The 23,664-nt window shown below is 36.2% G+C and overlaps 1 long non-coding RNA gene across 2 annotated transcripts in view; it reads right to left on the bottom strand.

The window, feature by feature from the left end:
* LOC131486114 (uncharacterized) overlaps nucleotides 1-17,519 on the bottom strand; it is a 38,359-nt gene extending 20,840 nt beyond the window's left edge. For both annotated transcript variants that reach the window (XR_009249190.1, XR_009249191.1), the window contains exons 1-3: nucleotides 17,387-17,519; nucleotides 3,623-3,747; nucleotides 2,587-2,687 (exon numbers count right to left, since the gene is read on the bottom strand). This is a non-coding gene — a long non-coding RNA (uncharacterized LOC131486114). The remainder of the gene's footprint in view (nucleotides 1-2,586; nucleotides 2,688-3,622; nucleotides 3,748-17,386) is intronic.
* Between the last annotated feature and the right edge of the window lie 6,145 nt (nucleotides 17,520-23,664).

The raw sequence follows: 23,664 nt of genomic DNA, 5'->3' as shown, positions 1-23,664 counted from the left end.
CAGGGTAATGCTGGCCTCCAGAATAAGCCTGAAAACATTCCTTTCTCTTTACTTTTGTGAAAGAGCTTACAGCGATTGGTTTTTTTGTTTTTTGTTTTTTTTTTCTCTAAAAATTGTAAGGATTCACTAGTAAAATCCTATGGACCAGAATTTTTCTTACAGGAATGTTTTAAACTAAAAGTTCAATTTGGGGGAAATAAATATATAACCATTCGGGTTATATATTTCTTCTTGAGTCAGCTTTGGTAGTTTATGTCTTTCAGGGAATTTGGCCATTTCATCTAAGTTGTTAATTTTTTTTTTCTTTTTTTGCCTAAAGTTGTTCATAATATTCCTTTATTATCCTCTAAATATCTGTAGAATTTGTAATGACGTCACCTCTCTCATTTCTGACATTGGTATTCCTGATAAGTGTCTTCTCTTTTTTTTTCCCCTAACCAGTCTAGCCAAAGGTTTATCAATTTTACTGATCTCAAACAACCAGGCTTTGATTCCTTAGATATTCTTAATTAATCTTTGTTTTCTATTTCATTAATTTCCACCTTCATCTTTATTATTTCATTTCTTTGGCTTCTCTGTGTTTGATTTGTTCTTTTCTAGTTTCTTACGGTGGAAGTTAGGTCGTTGCTTTGAGATTTTTTTGTATTTTTTAATGTAGGCAGTTCATTGGTATAAATTAAGATATGTTGTATTTTTATTTTCATTCAGGTCAAAATACTTCCTAATTTCACCTTGGATTTCTTCTTTAATCAGTGGGTTGTTACACAGAAGCATGTGATTTACTTTCCAAATATTTAGGGATTTTCCAGTTAGCTTTCTGCTATTGATTTCTAATTTAATTCCATTGTGGTGAAAGGACATAGTTTGCATGACTTAAATCCTCTAAAATATATTGAGACATATTTTATGGTCTAAAACAGAGACTGGCAAACTTTTTCTATAAAGGATCAGACAGTAAATAGTTTAAGCTTTATGGGTCACACACAGTCTCTTCTGTTACATATTTTTTTCTTTTTTAAGAAACCTTTCAAAATGTGAAAACCATTCTTAGTTCATAGGCCATATAAAACCAAGCTAGATTTGGTCCCATAGCCATACTTTGCTAACCCCTAACCAAGAATATGGTCTCTTTGGGTAAATGTTTCATGTACTCTTTTTGAAGAGAACGTGTATTCTTCTGTTTGTGGAATGTTCTAGTGTTGAGTTTACTATGTCCTTGCTATGTTTCAACTTGTCCTAGCAACTATTTAAGAGGATTATTATTTAATAATAATAATTTAATTATTATGGAATTATTTAATTATTGAAGCAATTATTAAAATCTCTGGCTATAATTATAGATTTGTCTGTTTCTGCTTACAGTTCTATCAGTTTTTGCTTCACATATTTTGGACCTTTTATCATTTGGGGCATAAACATTTAGGATTATCACATCCTCCTAATTAACTGACTTCTTTATTGTTATGAAATGACTTTCTTTACCCCAGTTATACCCTTTGCTCTGAAATCTTACTTTGCTTTTACTATGTTAATACAGCTCCACCAGTTTCTTTTGACTAATGTGAGCATCAGCATGGTATATCTTTTACCATCCTTTCATTCTTAACATTTTTGTATCTCATATAAAGTGTGCTGGGTCTTTCTTGCTATCCAACCTGACAGTCTGTACTCTTTGATTGGGATTTTTAGATCATTTACATTTAGTGTGATTACTGACATAATTAAATTTAAGCCTATCATCTTGCTATTTTCTTCTTTTTTTTTTTAATGTTTTATTTTTTTATTTTGAGAGAGAAAGAGCATGAGCAAGGGAGGGAAAGAGAGAGAGGGAGAGAGAGAGAATTCCAAGCAGGCTACACACTGCCAACACAGAGCCCAACATGGGCTGTATCCCATGAACCATGAGATTATGACCTGAGCCAAGATCAAGAGTCAGACATTCAACCAACCCAGGCACCCCCTCGTCTCGCTAACTTCTATTTGTTCCATTTGTTCTGTGTTCCATCTGTTCATTGCTCCTTTTCTCCTTTTTCTGCCTTCTTTTGGATTGAGTACTTTTTTTTTTTAAGTTTATTTCTGTTGAGAGAGAGAGAGAGAGAGAAGCAGGGAAGGGGAAGAGAAAGAAAGAGAGAATCCTGTCAGCACTAAGCATGACACAAGACTCGAACTCACAAACTGTGAGATCACAACCTGACCCGAAACCAAAAGTTGGACACTTAACCAACTGAGCCACCCAGGCGCCCCTGGATTGAGTACTTTTTTATGATTCCATTTTTTGTCCTTTTGGCTTATTGGCCATAACTGTTTTGTTATTATTCTACTGGTTGCTTTAGGGTTTATAGTCTACATATTTAATTTATCACAATTTACTTTCAAGTAAATTTATAGCACTTCACATATAATAAAGGAACCTTATAATATCATATTTCTATTTTTCTCCTCCTGGTCTTTATGCTATTATTGACAGATATTTACTAATGCATATTATAAATCCCATAATACATTGCTATTGTTTTTGTTTAAATCGTTATCTTAAAAGAGAATTAAATGGGAAAAAAAAACTTACATATTTGGCCATGTAGTTACCTTTTCCAGTGCTCATCATTCCTCTGTGTAGATCTGCATTTCCATCCGGTAGCATTTCCTTTCTGTCTGAATGACTTTCTTTAACATTCTTGAAGTGTAGTCTGTTGGATATGATATTAAATTTTCATTCTGTGAATTTTCAGTCTTTCCAACACTCTCAGGTTCAAAGTGAGTAATCACCAATTAATCTACTCCCTACCATACACTACTATAAATAGCCTGGGCTAAACTATAAAAGAGAAAACTGAAAAGGAGGAGCATATTGTACAACCATAAATAACCTGGAACCTTTCCTCTAAAAGTCCAGTTTAGGACAAAAGAAACTTATGGTATGCCAGGGTGTTAAAAGCCACTGAATAAACATGGGGCATCTTCTTAGATATCAATTTTATATTCCAAGATTTTAAAAAAATTTATAAGCATATTTACACTAAACATAGGGCTTCTATGGTATATAACGCAACCTTTATATTAAATTTAAGACAAGAAACTGAAGAAAATTCTAGTTTGGGATCAAGCATTCTAAGGCAATTATTCACTTTTCTCTACTATTAACCACACTTTTATGAAAAAGTTTGAGAAGCTGTGAACTTGATTATTCATGATTTATTAAAACCTCTCCTAAAATTGGATGCTGTCAACAAATATGTAGGTTATTCATAGAGGTTTTTATTTAATTTGAATATGCATTTCTGAATTGACCACTATATCCTGTTATTCAGCTCATGAATCATTTCTTATTGTGCTCATGAAAAGTAAACTTAACTCCAAGTTTTTAAAATACCCATCATTGGGGCGCCTGGGTGGTTCAGTCAGTTAAGTGTCCGACTCTTGATTTCAGCTTAGGTCATGATCTCATGGGTTATGGGATCAAGCCCCATGTCGGGCTCTGCTCTGACAGGGCAGAGCCTGCTTGGGATTCTTTCTCTTCCTCTCTCTCTGCCCCTCCCCCCCCACACATGCACTCTCTCAAAATAAATAAATAAGCTAAAAAAAAAAAAACCTATCATTATTCCTGTGAAGGACTTTTACTTACCAGTTCTTACTTTTGTGGATATCAGCATGCCTACACATCATTCAGTACCTGCAACACTGTCCAATTTTCTGAATCCAATCCAGAATTGAATAAGAATACACATAACAAGTCTGTTAGAAATAGGCCTAAAACAAAGAAAAATAAGCTGGCTATGAAGACCCTACCAGAAAATCCACTTCTAAGACTGCATCCTAAGGAAATAAAGCAAAAATTTAAATGTTAGATTGTCCCTTTTAAAAATAGAGAAAAAAACACATATAATATCCCCAAATAAGATACTACTTAAATTATGGTATATCCTTATTTTATGTGGAATACTTAGCCATTAAAGGATATTATAGCTGAATATTTATTGCCAGGATAAACAACAAACAGGTATGAAAATTTAATAAAAGGGGCTAACAGTGGTTATTTCCGGGTTTGGATTATTAATTTTTTTTCTACATCTTGCTCATCTTGTTGTATATTCTTTAGTATCAACTGCTTGTAATAAGAAAAACCCGGGGCGCCTGGGTGGCGCAGTCGGTTAAGCGTCCGACTTCAGCCAGGTCACGATCTCGCGGTCTGTGAGTTCGAGCCCCGCGTCAGGCTCTGGGCTGATGGCTCGGAGCCTGGAGCCTGTTTCCGATTCTGTGTCTCCCTCTCTCTGCCCCTCCCCCGTTCATGCTCTGTCTCTCTCTGTCCCAAAAATAAAAAAAAAATTAAAAAAAAAGTTGGAAAAAAAAAAAAAAAGAAAAACCCAAAGTTTCCAAAAATACTAATTCAACATGAATATTTGTTCAAAATGATGAGGTCATCATTTGTTTATCCATTAATCAACAAATATTTGCAATATTATGTAAGACATAGTCCTTGCCCTCATGACTCTTAATTTGTGAGAGAGAAAAAGGCTATAATGAACAATCTTGGAAACTTTTTATTCCTCTGTTTCATTCCCATTACTTTATTGCCCAGTCACTCTCTCTTATTTATAGTGGACTTTGGCACTTGGCTTTCAGTATCTGTCTCCCCTGCATTTCCTGCCATGATGTGCCAGTTCAGTGTCCATATGGACAACCTATCCAACAACAACCTTGAATTCTGACTCCACCAGTTTACAACCATTTCATTCAGTAATCCATACCCAGAGCCACACCTTCAACCTTCTGATCATCAAGAAATTGTTCCACAACCTTAGACTCCAATATTCTTGATCTGTGACCACACCACCTATCATTCCAATTTTTTCACTCCCTTCCTCTCTAAACACTTGCTTTCTTACCTTATTTTAACCTCTGTTCCTCAACCATTCCCTTTTCTTTTTTTCAGACCACTGTCTCCAGCATAGCTTCATATCTTTTCCTATCTAGCTTAGTTTCCCAGATACATCAGTCTCTCCTGCTAATAACCTTGCCCCTGGCTAATTCCCTCTCCCATTCCTTAGGACTTTTATGCCACTTTATTTCAACTCCAACTTGCTACTTCCCCTATGCCCTTATCTTTTATGTCTCCTTTACCAGAAAAAAAAAAAAATCAAAACTATAAGCTACATACCTCGTAACCTTCTTGCTCCACATTTATAAGTTATACATTTAATTATCTTCACCTCCTTCCTTCTAATCTCAGAGGAAGTATCCTTTTCTTCCAGGTCAACTCCTTTACTGCACACCTGATCCCACATTCCCTAATCTCCTATAGATCTTTCTTTACCTTTATTCCTCCTTCTTTCTAATCTCTTCTGTCTGCTGACTCTCCCCACATTTTATAAATATTAAACTCTCTTCACTGTAAAATCTCCTCCTCAATTCTATAAACTACTCCCTACAATGATCCTTTATTTCTGTTTTCAAGAAGAAATGAAGAGCCTTGAAATAATATAAATCTGCTGTAATTTTTCTCAATTTAAAATAATTTTCAACCCAACACAGAATTCTGCCACCATCAATGAATGTATTGAAAGCATACTAGCAAACGTTACTAATGACAAAATTGCCAAATCCCATGATCTGTTTCAATTTACTTGACCTGTCTTTATACTCTGATAATCCTAACTCCTTTTTTCCTGAATCCTCTCTCCCATTGGCTTCTAGAACATTGAGCTCCGTTGGTGTCCCCTTCCATCCTTCTGCTAGTTGTTCTTAATATATTTTTTTTGCTGCCTTCTCTTACTCTGCCCACTTAATAATGTTAGTTCTCATTTCCTCTCACTATATTCAGTCTCTATGAGGAATGGCATCCAGTTCCCCCCAAATTTCAACATCCACTTCTGAGTGGTCACTTCTTAGTGACTCCACTTCTAGCCCCAGCCTTTCTCTTAAGCTTCAGATGCACATGCTGAGCTTCCCTACTGAACTTCTCTATATGGATATCCCAGTGACAGTCTTCCATATTAAATATGTCTTCACTGAACGTCTTATCTCCTTCCCCTTTCCCAGTTTTCTATTCCACGCCCTTATACACACATACACATAAACTAAAATCCCCAGCCTTCCTCCATTTGCCTCTATGCTGGTTAATTATACCACTGTTGTACTCTACAACCAAGTGAGGAACCAGGCAGTCATTATAGATTCCTCCTCATCTCTATCCCATTACTTCCCTACTCCAAAATTTCATTATCTCCCCCCATGACTGTAAAACCACACAAAACTACTTTCATTTACTTAAATAATTAGAACACATTTTACATTTCCCCTAGTATTTAAATTATGAAATTACAGGGGCACCTGGATGGCTCAGTCAGTTAAGCATCTGACTTTGGCTCAGGTCATGATCTCCCTCTTGGTGATTTTGAGCCCCGCATCAGGCTGTGTGCTGACAGCTCAGAGCCTGGAGCCTGCTGCAAATTCTGCGTCTCCCACTCTCTCTGCCCACCCCACCCCCCCGCTCATACTCTGTCTCTCTCTCAAAAAATAAAATAAATTACGAAATTACAACCATGTTACCTTATTAGCAAACTAAGAAGGCTTATACAGAAACATAAATAGCCTCCACTATTCCAAGATCAGAAACCTTGTTTATACTCCTATACCTAAGTGTTTATCACACAGCAGTTGTTGCTTTACTATCTGTTCACTTTTGAATAGGGTAAAAATGGCATACTTAAAGATAACCATAATAATTATTAAGCTGCATATTAAACCGTTGGATAAATAGGATTCATATTAATTTTAAATAACAAAATACAATTTTATACCTTGTTAGTTCATCAGAAATTCTTTAAAACGTGTACCACACACATAGCTATATACATAAACCAAATCAGGAATTAGATAAACTAACAAACTGAGTTTTCTCTATAAACTGAGCTTCCTTTTATTCCTATCCTGTCACCGACACCATCACCCTATCTATGCTCCCAAAATGATGAAAGCAAAGGCATCCTTGTAGCTACTCTTGGAGTAAGAATAGTATGGCCTAGGTGGATCAGAGGGCTCCCGCTGCCTCCCCAAATCTTTTCTGCTTTGCTTTCTGATGCCTGAGAGATGGAACCATCTATTCCACAAAAAAACTGCAATTTTCCTGAAGGAGAGAAACAAAGTATAGTATTTAATAATGCTAAATGAATGTACTTCAATAATACCAAGACACAAAAAACAAATGTAGAGCCTTCCTTTGTCAACTGGGAAAGGAGGGAGGAAAGTAGTATATTGTTAAGGGGTCTTCACAAGCAATGCCTTCCAAATCATTCCTGATTTTTTTAATATTCTTTAATGCACATGTATTTTGTAGTGGGGGGGGGGATTTTTCAAAAGAGAGTCCACAGGTCTAGTTTCAAGGGAAAATAAAAGTTATTCACAAAGTATTTTTATATCAAGTGATTTAGAAGAAGCTTTGAACTTTATCATAATTAACAACTGTATGTACTAACATTTTCTACGTCTAAAGGATTAAACTTTAGGAACTTTCAGTTTTATATTCCTTTCCTTTTGAAGGAAATAGGAGTATAAAGATAGATGGGAGGATCATTAGATGTAGTCCCATGCTACAAGAATTTCTTGTCAGGAAAAAGTTTTGTATCTGCCATAGTATAGTATGAGTAGTTTTGCAGTTTATTAAAAATATTGCAGTTAAGTCACATGAGCTTTGAGTTGTTCTCCCAATGGCATAAACATCTAACGGTTTAAAAAAAAATCTATGTTTATAAAATACATCCTCTAAAAAGGAAAAAAAATTAGTACGCATGATACTTCAAACCTCTTATGTTTCTTTAAGAGTTTCTTTAAAATTAGGTGTATGCTCTATATATACACCATCCTGAGTTCACAGGGCCAAAAGTTAACAGTATAGGGTCATCAAGTAAATTAAATGTTAACAGCAAAAATTAAAGGACTTAAATTAAAAACATAGGGTCTAATCCTATGATGAAGAAAAGTGAGGAAAAAGTGTTCCCACAAGAGCTGTAAACTGTTCACCTATTTAAAATAAATTACTTCTTCAGAGCTGCCTTAAAAAGTTAATTTGTTTTAAACACATAAACATTTCTTTGCCAAAAAAGAATGCTGTATTTTTTCTCCTCATTTCCCTACAGATTTGTACTACATGAAAGAAATAATGTTTTACATATTAAGAATAGAAATGTTAGCATGAGGCTCAATTGTCACAGAGAACTCATCACACGTTCTCAGTCATATCTCCAAGAGACCAGAGAGGGTCTCAATTTTACTTCTGTTTACTAAAAATAAGAAATGAATGCTAATAAATTCCTGGCTCCCTGTCCTCCTCAACTTCTAGGCCAAGGCTCACCCCAAGTCAATAAAGTCTCTGAGAAGGTCATGAGTTATAATTTTTTAAAGTTTTTACTCAACGTAAAGTTTATTTTATTAAAACCCTTCAATTTTCTTTTGATAAAGGATCAATAGATCCATCTCTATTATTTACAAGTCCTTTTTATTATCTTATATTGTTCCCCAAATATCAACATTTTAATGGCTAGGACAAAAACTTAACTAATGCTTAGTATATTTCAGACCATATATGATATAGGATTTACTGTTCTAGGTGTGTCACTTTTTGAGAGGGGCTCTGTTAAACTGCAGCATAACCATTTACTTTTTTTTAAGTTTATTTAGTTTTTTTTTTAGTAATCTCTACACCCAACATGTAGAACTCATGCCCTGACTCTGAGGTCAAGAGTCACATGCTCTTCCGACAGAGCCAGCCGGGAGCCCCATTAGTGGTCATATTTAAAGAGTTATCACACGTAGGTGGTTATGAATTTATACTCAGTAGCTGCAGGGGGCACTATGACAATGGGTAGCAGCTTTTACAAAGAGGTATGCTTTAACTGATATGATTCTATGACTCTATTATTTTAAAAACAATATTCTAAAACTCTGTTTAATATTTCATCTAAAGACAGCAGGTTCACACAATTTTAAAAGGTAGGCAACCGAAATAAGTGGATTTATCCTTTTTCCAGGTATCCTTATTGGTAAAGGGGGTGGGGGAGTTCATACTTCTTCAGTAAATATTAATCATTATTAATTGTAAATGAATTTTAGTTCAGTCACATACTCTGTGCCCAAGAATATGGAAGCAAAACAATTCTTCATATGGGGGGAAAAAGCCTTTATACCTCCACAACCTTAAATCAGAGTTGAAAATATGTATGAATCTGTTCTACTTCCATAATACTCACTCATAATATGATTTTTTAATTGAAATAGATATTTGCCTAATTTTCTCAAACATTACAAGAACTTAAAATATATAGATCATTCCTAAGCTATAATACTATATGCTTGATTTAATAAATCATTCTACATTTAATTTATATCTTCCTGGGGTTAAAACTATGACTTACTGGTAAAAACTGTCACCTCAAGCAAGTTAGGATTACCATCCCAGGCACTGAAGTTAATTATCAGAGCCCCCCTAAAAAAGGGGTGATCTTATAGACATGACTCCCAGATTCAAATTACATATAATTTAAATCTTCCATCTACCACTAAGATTGTAGCTAACTTTCATCACTAGTTTGTTTTGCATCTTTGGATACCTTAAGATCATCTAGTTGGATTCTCCATAGCTCTCAAGTTTTATGACTATGATCACAACACTAAACTCATGGTAACAAATGGGATCTAATTCTTTATGAACAAGAGAAGCACATGTTTTTAAAAAGCAGATTTATAAGAATTGTGTGACCCATCCATCCATCAGCACCCTCCAGTCTTTTAACAACATCCTCAATTATTGATTTTTTTTAAATGTTTATTTTTGAGAGAGAGAGAGTGCTTGCAAGTGGGGTAAGGGCAGAGATGGGGAGACAGAATGTGAAGCAGCGCAGAGCCTAATGCAGGGCTCGAACCCACGAACTATGAGATCATTACCGAGCCATGAGATCATGATCTGAGCCCAAGTAGACACTTAACCAACTGAGCCACCCAGGCACACCTCACTTGTTGATTTTAAAAAGTAATTCCATAACAATGAGATAGATAGTGAAAACTTACAAACCTCTTTACTTTCACTTCCAAGCTTTGCTTTTATAAATACTTTTTTTGTTGTTGTTTTTCTTCTGTTAACTGTATTTGTTAACTGTTCAATTTTTCTTTTCTTTTTTTAATGTTTATTTATTTATTTTTGAGAGAGAGAGTGAGTGAGTGAGCAGGGTAGGGGCAGAGAGACAGGGAGAGAGAGAATCCTAAGCATTCTCTTGGAATGAGAAGAGATCGTACTCTCAGCCAAAATCAAGAGTTAAGAGTTGGCTGCTTAACCAACTGAGTTACCCAGGCGCCCCTCTATCTTTCTTAGAGACTTATCTCTTATACACTGAGGATATTAACCCATTATCTGCTTTATAGGTTAAAAATATTTTTCAGTTTGTCATGTCTTTAATATTTATAGTGAATTTTTTCCTGTGTATTTTTTGTGTAGCTACCAAACAATGATCTCCAAGATTCTGTGTTGAACCTTTTTATCATTCTGCATATCTCAGTGACCTCATCCAATCCCATAGTTTAAACTACCATCTACAATTGATCAACTAGTAAATCTATAGACAACATGCAAACCAAAGCTTTCCCCTAAATTCCAGACTTCTAAATAAAATCCAATCCTAATATGTAGTTATCTATAAAGTGAGGATGGGGAGGATGTACTTAGCCCACAGGCATCTCAAAATCAATACTTCATATATCAAAATCCATCAAACCTAGTTCCCTTATCTCAGGAAATGGCACCCACAGCTACTCAGCTGCCCACACCAGAAACCTAGGAGTCCTGTGACATACCTCCTTCTTGCTCTTCTCCATATATAAAGCCTCCTAAACCTCCTCTTTAGTCTTATCTTCCAAGTTCTTCCATCTTTACTTACTCCGCTCTAGCCATATGGGCATTGAATGTACCAGTCCTTCCTGCTCAGGATATTACCATATGTTCTTCCTTTGCTTAGAATGTTCTTCCTTTTTGTCCTAGCTAATTCCTAAGCCTTGGCTTAACTGTCCGACCTTAGGAGAGCCTTGCTTAAACCTCCAGTGTTAGGTAGGTCTCCATGGTGTATGCTTTCACTGCATCTGTATTTTTCTGTTACAGTACTTATCACAGTTGTAATTTGTATGACTATTAACTTACACATTGTTTCTCTCACTAGACCACACCACAAGAACTGTGACTATTTTGTCACCCCACTTATATGCTCAGTACCTTGCACAACACATGACACAGAAGAGGTGCTAAAAATAGTTACCTAGAAATACCTACATATTAATACTGAATAAATAAATCCAATCCCTTTCGAACTTCATTTCACTCCCATTTCTACTTCTTTCGTTCAAGTACTATTTATTGCTTGCCTGGATACCACAATAGCCTCTGGAGGATCTGACCACTGCTCTCACATTTTCTTTTTTTGCTTTCTTTTTTTAAAAAATTTTTAAGTTTACTTATTTATTTTGAGAGAGAAAGCCCGAGTGGGGGAGAGAAGAGAGAGAATCCCAAGCAGGCTCCCACGCTATGAGAGCCAGATGCGGGGCTTGAACCCACCAACCATGAGATCATGACCTGAGATGAAATTAAGAGTCACGCTTAACCAAGTGAGCCACCCAGGCACCCCTGCTCTCACATTTTCTAATCTGTTCTCCAGTATCCTTGTTAAAGTGAGTTTCTAAAATATAAATCTGATCATTTTACTCACAGGTTTAAGATTTTTCAATTGCATCAATATAAAGGTGACACACAAGGCCCTTCATGGTTTAACCTCTATCCACTTGATCAGGCTGAACTTTTCAACTCCTCCAAAGCCACGTAGCAGCAAATCACACAAACTACCCGAATTTCCTTGAACATGCAGGTTCTTTATGACTTCTGTTTCATTACACTCCAATGATTATGTTTAAAATGTTTTCTGTGGCAGATTTCTACACTCTCTTTCACACTGGAATAACCCTAGTCCTGTAAGGCTCCACCAAGCAATCCCTCAAGATATAGCTCTACTTCTGGAAAGCTTTCCTGAGCCACTTATTCCTAACCTGGTTTAGGCATACTCTTACTCTATTTTTATCAAATTGTCATTTTTAGAGAATTTATCTATCTTCCATTAGACTTTCAGTTCCTTCCTTGGCAAGGACTACATATTTTTCATCTCTGTATATCCAATTCTGGTATGGACTTCGGTAAATGTCTGATTAAATCTGTGTGCCAAAACATATCAAACTCATCAAAACATACCTACCTGTGGGAACTGGTATTCCTACTTCTGGGAAATCTTCCAATAAATAAGCAAACAAATAAGAAAGTCAATTAGAAAAGGTATATGCATAAAAATGTTCACTTCAGAATTTTTTATAATAGCAAAATATTAAAATAACCTAAATGTCCAGCAATAGAATGGTAGAATCTGCTAATGACATGTAGTAGAGCGATTTAGAATGAAGATTGTAAAATTGATACAGTAATTCACAGATGCTTACAACATGTTAAGTGGAAAAAGACAAAAAAAACTATTTCACAGCATGACCTTTTAAAATAGCTATTGACTCAAAGGGAATGTGAAAATTGTATGAGTAGTTTGTGTGGATTGTGATTTCATTGACTTTATTCAGAACTTTATAAATGTTGCTATGATAGCTTCTCAATTATAATTACAATGAAAAAAACTTAAAATTAAACCCATATCATTAACCCATGTGTATATATTAGTGTATGCACATTTATATATACACAGTTTTGTTTATGTGTATATGTATATATATGTGTATATATATATGTATATATATATTTGTGTGTGTGTACGTATATTTTTTCCTAGTTCAGTCTTACGAAAGATCCAAGAAGCAGAGACACTTCATTAGCATAAGCATACCTAGCCTTGGTCTCTAATACCATTCTGCACTAACAGGAAACAGGGCTCCTTAGAGAAAAGGCTAATTCCAGGGCTGGAGCAGAGTTAAAGACAAGATAAACATGGAACATCTTATTATATCAGAAAGTAAGGAAGTGCTCAAAAAAAAAAAAAAATGATGTAGGCATATCACAAAGATATAGTACCCAAACTAAAGGTGCTCCCACTAGCTTAATCTGGGACAATTTAAACACCAAAATAATTAAATACAGACTCAAATATTTAGAAGTGAAAGATCATGATGTAACTTACCTTCAAGCGATTCAGAAAAAAAGTATACAAAATATACACATATAAATAAATATAGGTAAAACTCAAGAAAACAAAGCAAATACAGAATGGAAAAATAGGAACTCCTAAGTTAATGCAGATAATAAATAGACAAATAGAGTTGAAAGGGCTCTTTGTTCACAGAATGCTATGGGCTGACTGGTAGATGTGGAGAGAGCATTAGATTTGTTGACTCATTTTGCAACCATTATGGTAAAATTATATCAGCAACAGTTGATTCTAAATTTAAATGGGAATTTTGATGATGAGCAGGATGCATCTTCAAATATTTCCCCACAATTTGCTTTTTAATTGCCAGGAAGAAAAAAAACAAAACCCAGAGTAACTATAGAATGGAAAATTCGGGCCACATATGGACCAGGTGATCAAAACTAATTATTATCAATGAGGGAAAGATGGATATCATGTGCTTCTAAAAGTGGTCACCTGTGCAGTAGTCCAGTTGAGAATATATATATAACCCCGATTTAATCATGAGGGAACATCAGACAAAAACAAAATAAGGAACGTTTTATTTAAAAGAGGGGTGGAGTGAGAAGCTATATTCTTTAAAAATGTCAAGGTCAGGGGTGCCTGGGTGGCTTAGGTTGAGCATCCAACTTCGGCTCAGGTCATGATCTCAACATTTGCAGTTCATGAGTTCCAGCCCGGCATCAGGCTCTGTGCTGACAGCTCAGAGCCTGGAGCTTGCTTCTGGTTCTGTGTCTCCTGCCCTCTCTACCCTTCCCCCACTTGCTCTCTGTTTCACTCTCAAAAATAAATACACATTAAAAAAAAATTTTTTTTTAATGTCAAGGTAATAAAAGATAAAGGCTGGAAATGTTCCAAAGTAAAGGAAGCTAAAGAGTCATGACAACTAAATGTAGTACCTGACACCAGTCTGGCTCCTATACTAGAGGGAGAAAAGCTACAAGGATCAACCTACAAAATTGGAATATGGAGGTAGATTGAAGTATTAGTTCAATGTAAGACTATCAAGTATTCATGGGTTACAGGTCAGAATGTATGTAAATTAACCTAAAATGGTTCAGAAAAAAATTGTATATAAATATACATGTATGAGGTGAGAGAGATTTTGCACAAGAGCAAGCAGATGATAAGGATGTTCTATAAATTATTTTTATTTTTTAACTTTTTGTAAATTTAAAATTATTTCTAAGTAAAAAGATTTTTTAAAAATTAAGTCCACCTTAGAGAAACAAGACCAACAGGAAAATAAATGTTACTTTAAGACCCATCTAAGCAAATTGTTTTTAAAACATTCTCCAGTGTATACTAAATTTTCAAGTTATTGTTCAAAATGTTTTCAAGTCTTCATTCTTTTGTAAAAGATGAAAAGACCTATAGCTTTCACAGTTTTATCTAAATAAGTTAATATGTTGAAGCCAACATTCCATCAGTTGTAGCTTTCTTATTACAAACAGCAGGAGGGAAAGAAAGCATTGAAATTACAAAACCTCTGTTCTCCACATTACCCACATTTACCATTCATTTGCTGGTGATTGCATTCCAGTTTCCAAGTAAAACCTCAGATTTTAAATTATGACTTCAGTTCTACTGTTATGACAAGTAAAGAGTATGCAGAGACTCAAATGAGGTCTGTGGAAAGGAGTGGGGTAGGGCTGATTAACTCTTCATCATATTGAAGATGAAAAAAAGCTGAAAACTTCTATCCTAATTGAGTACCTAAATAACTTCTTTATTTTCATAAAGTACATCACTATGTGGAGTATTAAAGTTTGGAGAAAGTATTCTTATTAGTTTTTACCTCTGAATTTGATGATCTGATGTAAAAACACTTTTTTTTTTTCCTTTAAAATTCAACTCAATTATTTGCACCCCCTTGTGGTCAAACATAAAATTCGTCGTTTTCAAAACATCTTCCAATTGGGCTTTTTGTTCAGGCATAGGAACCATGTTACTAGATTTTGTTTTCCTCCTGTTTTGGTGAATTGAGATTATGAAGGGTTTTTGGTTTATGAAATAGTATTTTAAACAAAACAGGACTTAAATCTTCTAAAAGTGACCTCTACATAAACTTCAGTCTGGGCAAAATGGAGATAATTGCACCAACCTCAAGGGTTACTGTGAGGATTCAAGGGGAAAGTGCATACACTTGCTTAGCTGACACACAGTAGTTGCTCAGTAAATGTTATTTACCAACATCATCACTTTAGAATTCTCTTGACAGACTATATCATAAAGGGGGTTAGATAAAAAATTTACCAGTTCATGCAGTTCAAGTACAATTGTTCCTTAAAGATACCACTTATCCAGACTTATGTCTGGCTGATTCTCGCCACAGATACAGTATATTTTTAAAGAACAAAGAATATATACTTATCTCTGGATGACAGAAATTTGGGTAGTTTTTACTTTATATTTTACTTTATATTTTAGACTGGCCTCATTTTGCTCTTCCCCCCTCCTTAATTTTAATAATTAGAAAAAGCAATAAAACTATTCCACTTCCATAGGATACTCTTAATGATAAATTGACATCCTTATTCATCTGGCAGAGACTGTTACTCATATTTGGCAAAAATAATTGGTCAGGCTACTTTATCAAGGAGCTTTTGATCACAAATGTTTAACTCCTGTTGGCACTAGCTTAGCTTTTTAAAACATAAGAACCTATTTTAAAAGATTAGTGTTAATGACTGACAACAATAGCTAATATTTACTAATACACCAACCGCTGTTAAAATGCACTTACTATATTACCACATTTACATCCATACAACCCAATGAGATAATAGCATTACACCTTTTACAGAGATAGAATTGAGAAAAAGTAACTTATAAAGCTAATAAGTAGCAAGGCTGAGATCCAAATCCAGGCAGTTTAGTTCCAGAGTCCACCCACTTAACCAGTGAACAGAAGTACCAGAGATGTAAAACAAACATACTACTTTGCAACATTACTTCTTGATCTCAAATTATTAAAATCCATTTCTTTTCTAATTGTACCTCAATAATGCAAATCATGCTAGCCTTCTCCCATTTCCCTACTTCTTAGTACTTCAGGCACTTTCAATATCCATCATCTTCTTTAACCCTCGCAATGATATATGTATGTTTTTGTATACTCCTACAGTTACTTACGGTTCATCACAAGTTGTTTTGCAACAGAAACTGGAAAAAAAAAATGTAGCAATACCCCAGCTTTTAGACTGTTGGATTCTTTAGAAAGCTTATTATCACTTGGGATCAGGAAAAAATTAACCAGTCAAAAATAATCTTAAAATGTAACAATATAGGATCAATGGCAGTTGTTTTGTTTTCATTTTCATCCTAACTAGCTTGGTGGCGGGTAGGATAACTCTCCCAAGCATATGAATGCTTAAAAGAGGTTTCTAAGGAAGGTGTTAAAATATTGACAACTTTATCATCAATTATTGCTATCTTAGCGTCCAGTTTGGGGACGTGGGCACAGATTTGTCTACGTTTTGTGCCTCTTTCTACTTACTAGTTCTAAGATTTAGGGGCAAATTTCTTAATCTGAGTCTCGAGTGCCCTCATGTATAAAATGACATTAATACCTATATAACAGGACTGTTTTTAGGGGCAAACACGATCAATCCGTAAAGCGTTTATTTAGCTCCGTGCCAAGCCAGAGTACAAAGTACAGTACCACAGTGTACGTGGTATCTAGCTATTATTACTTTATTAACGTGCCGCACAATGGAAACCCGTCTTCGATAGTTTCAGTTCCTTTACCACCCTTTAAAAAAAAAAATCACCCTAAGTGATACCCAAAGACTACCCATTCACCTCCCCAAAACAGAGCAGAATGTTTAGGAACATGTGAGACGGTGAGAAACTGGACTCGATGAAAGCGCCTTCGAAACAGCCTAGAATCGAGAAGGGCTACAACACACTTAAGTAATCCTTCACTCCAGAGCACACGCACACCACACACACACACACACACACACACACACAAAGTTGTTGAGGAGGGGAAACCACGCCTCCTGTGTGTGCTCAGGTTGGATCGCACAGCAAGAAACAGAATGCCCCAAGTTTCAGAATCTGACAGATGCGGACTCATCCACGTGCTTGCAACCTGTGCCTCCTTGGGCAAATTACTTAAATTCTCTGAGCCTTGCTTTCCTGGTCTGCAAACCGATAATAATAATAGTACCTACCTCATAAAGTTGTTCTGAGGCTTAAGTGCAATAGCTCCTGCAAAGCGTTGACATACAGCAAGTGCTCTACACACAGGCGGGGCTGTTTTAAGTACACGTGTATCCACACACAGGGTCTCAGAGACACAGTCCGTTGTTAGTTTAGACACTGGCAATAAAACGTTTTTCTTTTCGTCTAGGCTGCACGCTTATTCGTTTTCCTCGAACAGTAAAATAATGCCGATCGACTGACAAGTCATCTATGGACCCTCGGGCCCACAGTCCCCACAGTTCCTCCACGTCCGCGGCTGAGCAAAGAAGCTGCACGCACGCGCAAGAAAGGAGGTCGGAGGAGAGACTGAGGAAGCAAAGTGCGAGCGGCGAACAGCGACGATTCTGCGCATGTACAAGGCGCGGAGGTTGGGGTAGGAGTTTGCGCATGAGCAGAAGTGTCGGGAAAGCTAGAGAAGGGTTAGGAGGCGGTATTGACAGCTGTGGAGGCAGCCCGCGTTCCCGGCATGCCCCGGGGCGGCGGGGTTGGCTCTAACGAATTTGAATGAGGAGCCTCAGCGCTTTCGGCGCCATTTTCGAGTGATGCCTGATCTCATCAATCTAGCGGGAGAGACGGGATAACCTGTCCGAGATTATAGCGCCGCTAGGACTCCGCCGAAAAATCACTTAAAAAATTGCCAAAAATTACTTCGTGCAAAGGGCAGCCCGCGGAGCTTCACCAGGGTTGGCGCAGACGGTAAGAACCTGAAGAAGTAACAGCGGGACCTGGGAGGTGGCAGTGGGGGACCGTCAGGCGATGGGGGGGGGGGGGGTTGCAGCGAGTGGGCACTGGGTCCGCCCTCATTTTAATTGCTAAAAATGAGAGGAGATGGGGTTGGGGGTAATTGAGTGTCTGCGAGTGGGCGGCGGCGGGCGGAATGTGGCGGGAGCGCGGAGAGACGGGGGTGTGGGGGGAGGGGAGTTGCAGTTTGAGCGGGACTCTGACGGGCTGCGGCGGAGCAGCCGCCGCCCAGCAGATCTGTCAGCGGGACCCCCCGCCCGGGGCCGGGCTCGGGGCGCGGCGGGGCTCCGCAGGCCGGGGCTTCTTGACAGGAGAGGGGCGAGCGTCCCCTCCCCCATTTGCCAAACCGAGCGGTCTTTAATCGCAGTTTTCCCGGCCCGCTGACGGCCGTCTTCTCGTGACATGAAATTTAAGATCTACGGAAAATTAAGGACCGAGAGTCTAGTGGGTGCCTCCAGTGCGTCGTGCGGACCTGCTGTCCGCGGGACCCAGCACTGTATATTGTGTTAGACGCTGAAGCGTGAGGTGCCCTCGGAATGTGGGTTTCACAACGTAGCCCTACGGCTTTGCGCTCCTCGGTCCCGGCAGGAGTAACCCTGACGGTGTCTGGCTTTTCCAATTTGGGCAAGATAGGGCGGGGGCAGACTTTTGAGGTTTCAGCGGGCTCCTAGGGAAGATGCTGGACTTTCGCTTTTTGCTCGGGATTTTTGTCCTTTGCTCTCACGGTGTTGTTTTTTCTGGGGGGGGGGGGGAGGGGGTGAAAGATAGGGTTTGGAGCTTGCAATTTCCTTCTCCCAGTTGCACTTTTCTTAGAAGACTCCTCCGATCTCTGAAACATGTCTCAGGGAAAAAAAAGCAATCTGTGAAACTGTATTGATGTTTTCCTCACGAAAAAGTCTTAGCCCGGACAGCTTAACGGTAATTTTGCGATCTCCACCTTTTCTCGGGAACTCTCTTGACTGAGGCGGAGGGACGAGGACTGTTATTTGTCTTTCCCTTTAGTGATTTTTTTTTTTTTACGTCGTAGTTTCTACCAATTCTTAGTCGATAACTCTCGAATGATTTGAGCCAGTGACGGTTTTAAGTGGTACTTTATAAATAATGGCCTTCGTAAAAATTATTCATTAAAGATCTATTAGGTTTTGAGTCTTTTTCTGCGCTGAAGGCACCGCTGATTAACCCTTTGCCGGTGTGTTTTGCATGTGGGGCGCGCGGCTCTGGGTTGCGAATATGCAGGAGATGGGTTTTGCAGCAGCTCTTCAATTGTTCGCGAAGAGGAAAAACGCTTTCTGGGAACCGCACTCACACACTCTTTAGGACCACCTGCCTAAAGAGTTTTTCCCCCTGGAATTGATGTAACGATTGATTGATTTCTTATTTCTGTAAAGACTGGAGGACCCGCCCTCACTTAGAATCTGTCCCCGAGGAGAATAGGAGAGCGCAATGTGATGTTTTTCAAATTGTGTCTAACGGAGCTCCCAAAACACCGGACTTGTTACCCCCTGATTGGCTGGAAGGGAGCGGGACTAGGGGGTTTGAAAGTTGAACACTAGATTGTGATTCTCAACTTTGAGAAAAATACTTTTAGAGAACCACGGAAATAGTTAGGAAACGTTAAGACGGGGAGTTTGGGGGGTGGGGGGGGGGAAGCTGGTGTTTAGTATTTTTTTCTTCCATAAAGGACTTTCGAACAGTTCTGAAATGTGTATTAAAAGTAAAACTGAGGATGCAGTTTTCGCAGAAATTGTAATTCTGTTGGCTGAAATTGCAAGACTTTTATGTGTTTGCCCCTGTTATCTGTTGGTTAAAAACTAACTGTAGGATCTAGGGTTTTTATTTCTTTGGCAGAAAATTTTCAACTTAAGCTACACATTTCGATGCAGATTTCGGGAGAATTGTTTCTTTTATTTTGATGATAAGAAACTTAAAATTTCTTAGGAATGAGCCTCCCCACATTGCCCATGAAAATTGTATGTATTTAAATTTATTTTCCACATCTAACTTAAAACACATGGGTTTTGCAAATTCAGCCATTGCTGTGGACTTAAAACTTTATTAACAAGAAATTTACGTTGCTTAATTTAGACAATACAGCAGGTAAGTATGCACAGGTGCTTATGTATGATTTCATTCCTTTGATAAATTCACTGTGAAGAAATACATCGCATACACCATTGTGGGTGTGTTGTGTCTTACTTGGTTGGTTTTCAGTTCATTTTTGTTTAATGTTGGTTGAGACAGCCGTCAATATATTTCTATTTATTACCAAGCTTGTCATTCCGTTTAATTGCATCTTGATAAAAGGCGGGTGTGGTTTTCAAAGCAAATCGGTGAAGTCAGTGATAAACAAGATAGCTGTAGATACTTTTTAAAAGATTTTTTAATTTAATAGAAATTAATGTTCTTTTATGAATAGCAGTTGAAATTTTGAAACTTAGTTTGTATTCTAACATTAGGTCAAATATACATTGTTAGAAAATATTCAAATGAAAAGATCCCACGACTTTTAAAATCTCTGTAGGGCTATAAATATAATTTATATTGAGTGAAATAGCTGAGTTTATAAATAATGCTATTTTGTATTACCTTCATAACAAGAATTTCAATTGTGGAATCTTTGTTCATTAGCTTTTTTCAAAGCTGTTTATTTTGAATCATCTCATGAAAATTTCATGAAAGGTGCTAATTATCCTCTCTATAAAATTTGACTTAATGAAGTTGTAGACCTCATTTCTGTTTTAAGTGTAATTTTACCTATGATACAGAACTATCAGGTTTTGCTTTTTTTACTGTTATTTTGGGTTTGGGATTTTAATTTTCATTCAGATTATTATGTGACTTGGAGAGTTTTGAGGGTGGGTTAAGAGAGGGCTTTAAATTCCACCAGGCGGGTTACACTTAACCATACTTTCTTAGTGCTTTGGTTTATGAGGGTTTTTGTTTGTTTTAAGGAGTGATGGTGAAGAATTGTTTTATTTAATAAGCCATTTTTTAAAGAAGTGAAGGATTCCTTTATTTAAAATACTACACTTAAAGCTTGAGAATGTACTAGCACCTAAATAAAAATGACAGCATTTAAAATATTTTCTCTTTTTATGTGATGGGTTTTTAGATTTGTGGCCATGTAGGTATGAGTTCCAACATGTATATTATTATTACGTATAGTATCCATATTTCTCTGTAGAAATTGATAATTCTCATTTATTTTCTATTGTAAGGACTAGAAAAGTCATTTATTCCCTCTGGAAAACAATGGTGGGTAAAGGTGTTGCCAGTAGCTCTACTCTTTTTAAAGCTATGTTTATATAACATGGGGGAGAGGGAACTAGAGAAGGTAAGGTGTCAGTCTTCCTGGTAGCATTGATATTCATTTGTTTGCCTTTCAATTTTTTTTTAAACTCCAAATAAAAGTGCAATTTTAAACTTTGCTTTAATGCTATTAACTTGTCTTAGTTGTACATGTACAAAATGTAGCCTCCAGTGTTTGCAAGTAACACTACATTTTTTTCTAATCAGATTAATATCACTTTTTAATGTTACCAAAAACTGGAACCAAGGATGAAAATTTCACAATAGCTTTCATATTCTGGATCCCTTGTTTCATCATGTTTTGTGTACTACATTTTTGTTTTTTGTTTGTGAAGACATGTATATTTTTATTTCTGTTTATTGGCATGCAGTAACAATATACTTCAATATTGGTCAGTTAATAAGATTTACAAGAAAAAAAATGCCCAGAGACTGTATTGGGTATTTCTTCTATGTGATACATAAGCTTTCTCCAATTAAAAAAATCAGTTAAATACACTATTTTGAAATTTTATTGTATAAAAATTTGTCTCTCATTTTAAAAAATTTCACTGGCCTAAAATTGGCTTTTTTCTTTTTTCCTTTTGTTTAGTGAAACTTAATAATTCCCACATTGATTTCTTTTTAACCCTTTTTTAGAAGAAACAGGTTATTGGTCTGATTATGACTAGAAAGCACAGTTTAGAAAGAACTGTCATGCCAGTGTGTTCATGTACATGTAGTTTTGTTATTTCTTACTGTTACTAATTTTTATTTAGCAAACTTAGAAACACTGTGGCCAGGCAACTAATTTGGCATGTAATTAGACTCAAACTATGACTTGCTGAAATTTGGTAGCCCCACATCTCTTAAGACCAAAGGAAATCAATAATAAACTACCACTTTCAAATAAGTGTCAAAAATTAGATTAAGTCATTTTTGCTAGTGATAGTATTAGACTTTAAAGTCGTGATTGTCTTAAGAGTAGTATCACTTTTAGAATTTCACGTTACTAATAAATGTTTATATGTTTGTCTGATTATTTGCATATACAAATGACTGTAGAGGCTTCCTATAAATACTGCTTTCTTATAGGGAAATGATTTTCCTTTGCCTTTTTCCTCCCCAGTGTCTGTCTTAGAGATGCTTTAAAGGCTCTCCTTTTAGAAAGACAAGTTTCAAATATGAACTGATATTAAGTACACATATTAATTTTATTTTTAATATTTTTTATCTAATTATGAGAAGTTTAATATACTTTTTTTATTACTGTCATATTTCACTAAAAAGTCTTTGCCCTGGAAAAATTTTGCACTGGGTTTTAAGTGTAAATAACTACTTTGTAATATGTTTGACATTGAGTTGTACTAGTTTGGGGAGGCTACATCTTTTTTTTCTTATCATACACATTTGGTTTAATATTTGTCTTCGATCCAAACCTCTTTTGTTCTTTATTGTCTAGTATTTGTTGTTTCCCCACTATTTAAAAACTTTTGGCATGGAGTACATAATGGTTTCTATTTTCTTTCTGTGATTTTTAGAGTTGTGACACCTTAATTTTCAGAGTGCTCAAATATAGAAAACTTTGTCTAGATCTTTTGAGAAGGACTATGTAGAAATGATTTTAATGTTTCAAAATGTCATGGTTTTTGGATTGATGTTTGTGAGTTACATATGTGTGCTATTTGTTGTTAAATATTTGGCGGCAGACGAATAAAGGTTTTTTGGTTCTCATTTCTTTTCCTAAGCTATTCTTAAATAACAGTAGAAAACTGAACTCGTTAACATACAGTACGGTATAAACCTATGGTAATTTAACAACTTTATATTTTTACATAATTGCCATTAAATCATTAAGATTCAAGTGAAACAAATGAAGAAGCCACTTCTATACATTTGGTTACACCATCTACCTGGAAATATTAAAAAACCATTGGCCCAATAGTCATCCACTTGTTACTTATAAATATTTTAATTTATTTAAAAAGTTAATTCTAAATTTTTTTTCTGTTAGAACTGTAATGTCTTAAAATATTTGGAAATATCAGTATAATTGTTCACTTGGGCATGGCAAAAGACCAAACTTAAGAATAGTAATTTCTGTCATCATTAAAATGTTTGATAATTTGGGGAGAAAGGTAGTTAAAAATTTATCTCTGTCTCTTGAGTAGTTCTTTTAACTGTGGATTTTATGAGTTTTAGAAACACAAACTGTATT

This window comes from Neofelis nebulosa, chromosome 1 (genome assembly GCF_028018385.1).
Source record: "Neofelis nebulosa isolate mNeoNeb1 chromosome 1, mNeoNeb1.pri, whole genome shotgun sequence".
Taxonomy (NCBI): domain Eukaryota; kingdom Metazoa; phylum Chordata; class Mammalia; order Carnivora; family Felidae; genus Neofelis; species Neofelis nebulosa.
This window is presented reverse-complemented; position numbering and strand designations above follow the sequence as displayed.